We start from the raw sequence: 6000 nt of genomic DNA, 5'->3' as shown, positions 1-6000 counted from the left end.
TATATATTTTTTTTTTTTAGTAAATTTACTTATTTTATTTATTTATTTTTGGCTACGTTGGGTCTTCGTTGCGTGTGGGCTTTCTCTAGTTGTGGCGAGCAGGGGCTACTCTTCGTTGCGGTGCGTGTGCTTCTCGTTGTGGTGGCTTCTCTTGTTGTGGAGCAGGAACTCTAGGAGTGCGGGCTTCAGTAGTTGTGGCACAGAGGCTCAGTAGTTGTGGCTTGCAGGCTCTAGAGTGCAGGCTCAGTAGTTGCGGCACACGGGCTTAGTTGCTCTGCGGCATGTGGGATCTTCTTGGACCAGGGCTCGAATCTGTGTCCCCCTGCATTGGCAGGCGGATTCTTAACCACTGTGCCACCAGGGAAGCCCCTCCCTCCTTTAGCATTTTTATAGTTTCTTTCTTTCTTCTCTTTTTTTTAACAGTTAATCTTTGATACATTTGGAATGTATGCAGCAAATACAATGTGAGGTATGGTTCCAACTTAATTTTTTCCTAGATGCTAAAATGCTACCATTTGTCCCATCACCATTTATTGAACAGTTCATTTTTTCATATTGATTTGCAATGCCATCTTTGTTATAGTCTAAATTTGATGTGTATTTAAAAAATTCTGACTAAATTGTGTTCCAAAATTATTTTGGAGCCTGGAATGCATTTTATTTTAGAAATGCCAATTGTATTTCCAGACTAGTTAGCAAAACCTCACAATGTACCTGATGTATATGGTATCAGTGATGCTGTTCTTTAATGTCTAATACCCATTTTTCATACCAGAAAATATGTTCCAAATTTTAGTTTTGTTTTTCTGGTGATCAGGATTAGGAATTTTTCAATTTAACTGTTACTTTTCTTCAATGTCAATCACTCCATAGTTCTCAGTTGTTGAAGGTAAGTGTTTTAACATAGATCGGTGTGTAAAAAGTGGGTTATTATAGGCAAAGGGAGAAGTAAATGACAAAAGACACAGGTTTATCAGGGATTTGCATTGTAGAGTTTGAATAGTAGGCCTTCTGAGAGGTGGAGCTGATGGTATAGGCAAGATTTTCTTTCTTTTCCCTTTCCCCTGCTCATCCTTTTCCTTCCTTGCTTCCTCCCCTCCCCTTGCCTTGGCTTGCCTTCCCTCCCTCCTTCCCCACCTTCCCCCTCCCTCTTTCTTCCGGCCCCTGCTCCACCCTTTCATACTAAGGACTTGATCCTGTTGATTATGGGGAGCCACTGAAACTGAGGAATAACATGAGTTTTCTGTTTTAGAAAGATCACTCTGACAGCGTTGTGGTAAATGGATTGGAAGGATTTGAGACCAGACCAACTATAAAAAAGAAAGGCAGAGCTGGATCATAAGTGCATTTAACATACTTAAAACCAGCTATATGGCCTAGCGGGTGGGGGGAGATAGAAAAAAAAAAAATTATGGAGGTAATTCAGTCTGCCATTTTACTCACTGAGCTCTAGGCAAACCTATATGGAAATCCCTTGTGAATTATTGTAAAGCTTTCCCAACCATTGCTGACAAAGACATGAAGTATACTATTATTGAGGGGGCCAGGCAAGAGGTGGTGTCGGCTTACTTATATTCTTGAAGAGGAAGTTTTAAAATGAGTTGAGGATCGTTGATAGATACTATCTGACAGCACAGTTAGAAGAACTTGAATAAAGCAGTGTTGTGTATTCAAAATGATGTACGTGTCATGCACTTTCTCTATTGGGATTTGAAGGGGTTTTTCAAGGATAGTTTTGATTATACCTACTGTTTTGGGTTTTGTACTCTGATGTTAGAATCTACACTCCACAGAGGTAAGACTCTGCTTTACTGTACTAAGTCCAAGGGAGAGATACTGAGGAACTGTTTGAGTCAGAAGTAGGAGGAGGGATAAAAATGAGGGAATGGACATCAGAGATACTAAAGTGGTAAATTTTTACAGGTATATTAAAAAAATACTTTTATTATTGAAAAATTTCAAAAATACTTTTATTATTGAAAAAATTATTATTGAAAAATTTCAAAATATTATTGAAAAATACAAGTAGAGAGAATCCCCACCTTGGTACCTAGCTTTAACAGTGACCAAGTCATGGCCAGCTGTTTCTTCTATACCCTTCCCTACCCCAGTTTTCTGATTATTTTGAATTCTGTGAGCATTTCTAGTTTACGTGTATATTTTAAAAATGCACAATATATTATCACACCTAAAATAATTGACAGGGATTTCTTAAACCCATCAAATATCTAGTCATTGTTCAGAATTTCCTGACTGTCTCCTGTTTTCTTTTATAGTTGTTGAATCAGGATCCCGTAAGGTCCATAAGCTGGATCCAAATAAGGTGCATACATTGCAGTAGCTTGGTATGTCTCTTAGGTCTCTCTGTAATCTCCTTTGTCTTCTTTCCCCCATTTGTCAGTTTACTTATGGAAAAAATTTAGGTCATTTGTCCTGTAGAGTTTGTACACAGCAGACTTTGTTGATTAATCTTAGATGGGGTGTGTGTGTGTGTGTTAACATGTCACTTTGTTCTATGTATTTTCTGTACATTAGTAGTTAGATATATTCAGAGACTTGATCATAATCAGTTTATTGTGGGGACAGTCAAGAATACTTCATAGATAGTGTTGTATATTTCCTTCAGGAGGCATATGATGTTTTGTGTGTGTGTGTGTGTGTGTGTGTGTGTGTGTTAACAACTGTTGATCAGTGTCTAGATCCATTTTCAGGTTCAGCAACGTTGCAGTCTGTATTAGTACTTCATTCCTCTTTATGGCTGATTGATATCCCATTGTATATATACAGGCCACATTTTATCTGTCCTTTCATTCGTTGAAAGACATTTGCGTTGTTTCCATCTCTTTGCTGTTGTGAATAGTGCTGCTGTGAACACTGGTATAGATGTTAGAACATTGGTATTTTGGGGGGTATATACTACTAGTGGCGTTGATGGGTCATATGATGCTTCTGTATTTAACTTTTCAAGGACCACCAAACTGGTTTTCATAGTGGCTGCACCATTTTTACATTCCCACAAGCAGTGTATGAGGGATCCATTTCCTTCTCATTATCACCAACACTTAATATTTTCTGAATTTTTAGATTATAGCTATCTTAGTGGATATGAAGTGGTACCTCATTGTGTGTTTTTTTTTTTTTTTTTTTTTTGTGGTACGCAGGCCTCTCACTGCTGTGGCCTCTCCTGTTGCGGAGCACAGGCTCCGGACGCACAGGCTCAGCGGCCATGGCTCATGGGCCCAGCCGCTCCGCGGCATGTGGGATCTTCCCGGACCAGGGCACGAACCCGTGTCCCCTGCATTGGCAGGGGGACTCTCAACCACTGCACCACCAGGGAAGCCCTCATTGTGGTTTTGATTTGCATTTCTCTAATCATGAATGATGAGTGCTTGTTGGCCATTTGTAAATCTTCTTTGGAAAAATATCTGTTTGTATTCTTTTTTTTTTTTGGCTGTGTTGGGCGTTCCCCGACCAGGGATCGAACCCGTGCCCTCCTGCAGTGGAAGTGTGGAGTCTTAACTACTGGACTGCCAGGGAAGTCCCCCTGTTCATATTCTTTGTCCATTTTGTAATTGGGTAGTTTGTCTTTTTTTTTGTTGAGCTATAAGAGTTCCTTTACATCTTCTGGATTCTAGACACCTATCAGAGATGCATGATTTACAAATCTTTTCTCCCACTCTGTGGGTTGTTTTTTCATTTTCTTTATATTGTCCGTTGATTCACTATAGTTTTTAATTTGATGAAGTCCAGTTTATCTAATTTTTCTTTTGTTGCTTATGCTTTTAGTGTCCTAAGAATCCATTACTACCCGAAGTTATATTTTACACCCATTTCCTTCCTTAGAGTTTTATGTTTTTAGCTCTTTTTAGGTTGTTGATCCATTAAAAAAAATTTTTTTTCTTTTTTTTAACAGACAAGGAAGTTGACACACTTCATGGTTGAAGTCCTAATCCCCAGCTGCTCAGAATGTGATTACATTCAGAGATAGGGTCTTTTTTTCTTTTTTCTTTTGGCTGTGCTGTGCAGCATGCAGGATCCTAGTTCCCCAACCAGAGATCGAACCTGTGTCCCCTGCAGTGGAAGCACAGAGTCCTAACCACTGGACTGCTAGGGAATTCCCCTGTTGATCTGCTTTGAGTTTTTGTTTTGTTTTGTTCTTTCGGCTGCGTTGGGTCTTTGTTTCTGCGTGCAGGCTTTCTCTAGTTGTGGTGAGCAGGGGCTACTCTTCGTTGCAGTGCACGGGCTTTTCTCATTGCAGCGGCTTCTCTTGTTGTGGAGCACGGGCTCTAGAGTGCAGGCTCAGCAGTTGTGGCGCATGGGCTTAGTTGCTCCATGACATGTAGGATCTTCCTGGACCAGGGATTGAACCTGTGTCCCCTGCATTGGCAGGCGGATTCTTAACCACTGTGCCACTAGTGAAGACCATTTTGTGTTAGTTTTTGTATATGATGTGAGTTAGGGGTCCAACTTCATTTTTTTTTCTTGTGGGTATCCAGATGTCCCAGCACCATTTGTTGAAGAGACTGTTCTTTCCCCCATTGAATGGTCTTGGTATCCTTGTTAAAAATCAGTTGGCTATATATGCATGGGTTTATTCCTGGACTCTATTATATCCTCTTGCTCTTTTTATCTATTCTTATGCCAGTGCACACTGTTGTGGTGACTGCAGCTTTGGTAATAAGCTTTGAAATTGGGAAGTTTGTTCCAATTTTACTCTTTTTTTTTTTCAATATTGCTTTGGCTCCTTGCGTTCTATGGAAATTCCATATGAATTCAAGGATTGTGAAAAAGGCCACTGGAATTTTGATAAGGGGTTGCATTGCATCTGTAGATTGCTTTGGATAGTATTGCTGTCTTAACAATATTAAGTCTTCCATAATATGAACACAGGATGTCTTTCCATTTATTTATGTCTTTAAGTTCTTTCAGCAATGTTTTGAAGTTTTCAGTGTAAAAATCTTGAATGAGATCATCCTGGCCTGTTGTAGACACTCAATCCAATGACAGATGTCCTTGTGAAAGTATGTGGAAACACAGAGATGGGGAGATGGCCATGTGAAGACTAAGGTTAAAAAAACAAAAGAGTAAGGTGGACATTGGAGTAATGTAGCTATAAACCAAGAAATGTCAAGGATTGTGAGAGCCCCGAGAAGGTAGGAGAGAAGCATGTTGATTTTGGACTTAGAGCTTCCAGAACTGTGAGAGAATATATTTCTGTTTTCTTAAGCTACCAAATTTGTTGACATTTTTTATGGCTGTTCTAGGACACTGATACACTTGTTTTGAGAATATTTGCATTTATATTCATAAGGGGTATTGGGCTGTTATTTTGTTTTCTTATGTTTGTTTGACCTTGGGGGCATTTGCTATCATACTGGCCTCATAGAATGAGATAGGAAGTGTTCCCTCTTCAAGATTTTTGGAAGAGTTTGAGAAGGATTTTTGTTAATATTTCTTTAAATGTTTGGTAGAATTCACTTATGAAGGCATCTGGTCCAGGGCTTTTCTTTGTGGGGAGGTTTTTGCTTGTTGGTTGATTCAGTCTCTTGTTATAGGTCTGTTCAGATTTTCTCTTCCTTTTTTTTGCGGTACGCAGGCCTCTCACTGCTGTGGCCTCTCCTGTTGCGGAGCACAGGCTCCGGACGCGCAGGCTCAGCGGCCATGGCTCACGGGCTCAGCCGCTCTGTGGCATGTGGGATCTTTCAGGACTGGGGCTCGAACCCGTGTCCCCTGCATCGGCAGGCGGACTCTCAACCACTGCGCCACCAGGGAAGCCCTGATTTTCTCTTTCTTGAGTCAGCTTTGTTAGTTTGTGTTTCTAGGAATTTGTCCATTTCCTATAGGTTATCTAATTTGTTGGTCTGTATTTGCTCATGGTATTCTCTTATAATTCTCTTTCTTTTTGTTAAGGTCAGTAATAATGTTCGCATTCTTATTTCTGAATTTAGTAATTTGAGTCCTTTTTTTTCTTAGTCAATCTAAAAGTTTGTCAATTTTGTT

General features: G+C 39.9%; 1 protein-coding gene across 9 annotated transcripts in view; it reads left to right on the top strand.

Annotated features, from left to right (window-relative positions):
- MLLT10 (MLLT10 histone lysine methyltransferase DOT1L cofactor) overlaps positions 1-6000 on the top strand; it is a 243475-nt gene that overhangs the window by 54446 nt on the left and 183029 nt on the right. The window contains exon 1 of one of the 9 annotated variants that reach the window (XM_024765466.1): positions 450-469. The exons of the other annotated variants lie outside the window; for them this stretch is intronic. The gene's annotated coding sequence lies outside the window, so the exon portion shown is untranslated. Of the gene's footprint in view, positions 1-449; positions 470-6000 lie in introns of those variants that run through there. 9 annotated transcript variants of the gene reach the window in all.

Source organism: Neophocaena asiaeorientalis, unplaced genomic scaffold (assembly GCF_003031525.2).
Source record: "Neophocaena asiaeorientalis asiaeorientalis breed wild unplaced genomic scaffold, Neophocaena_asiaeorientalis_V1.1 scaffold217, whole genome shotgun sequence".
NCBI classification, from domain to species: Eukaryota; Metazoa; Chordata; class Mammalia; order Artiodactyla; family Phocoenidae; genus Neophocaena; species Neophocaena asiaeorientalis.
Note: the sequence above shows the minus strand (reverse complement) of the source record. Positions and strands in the feature narration are given on the sequence as shown.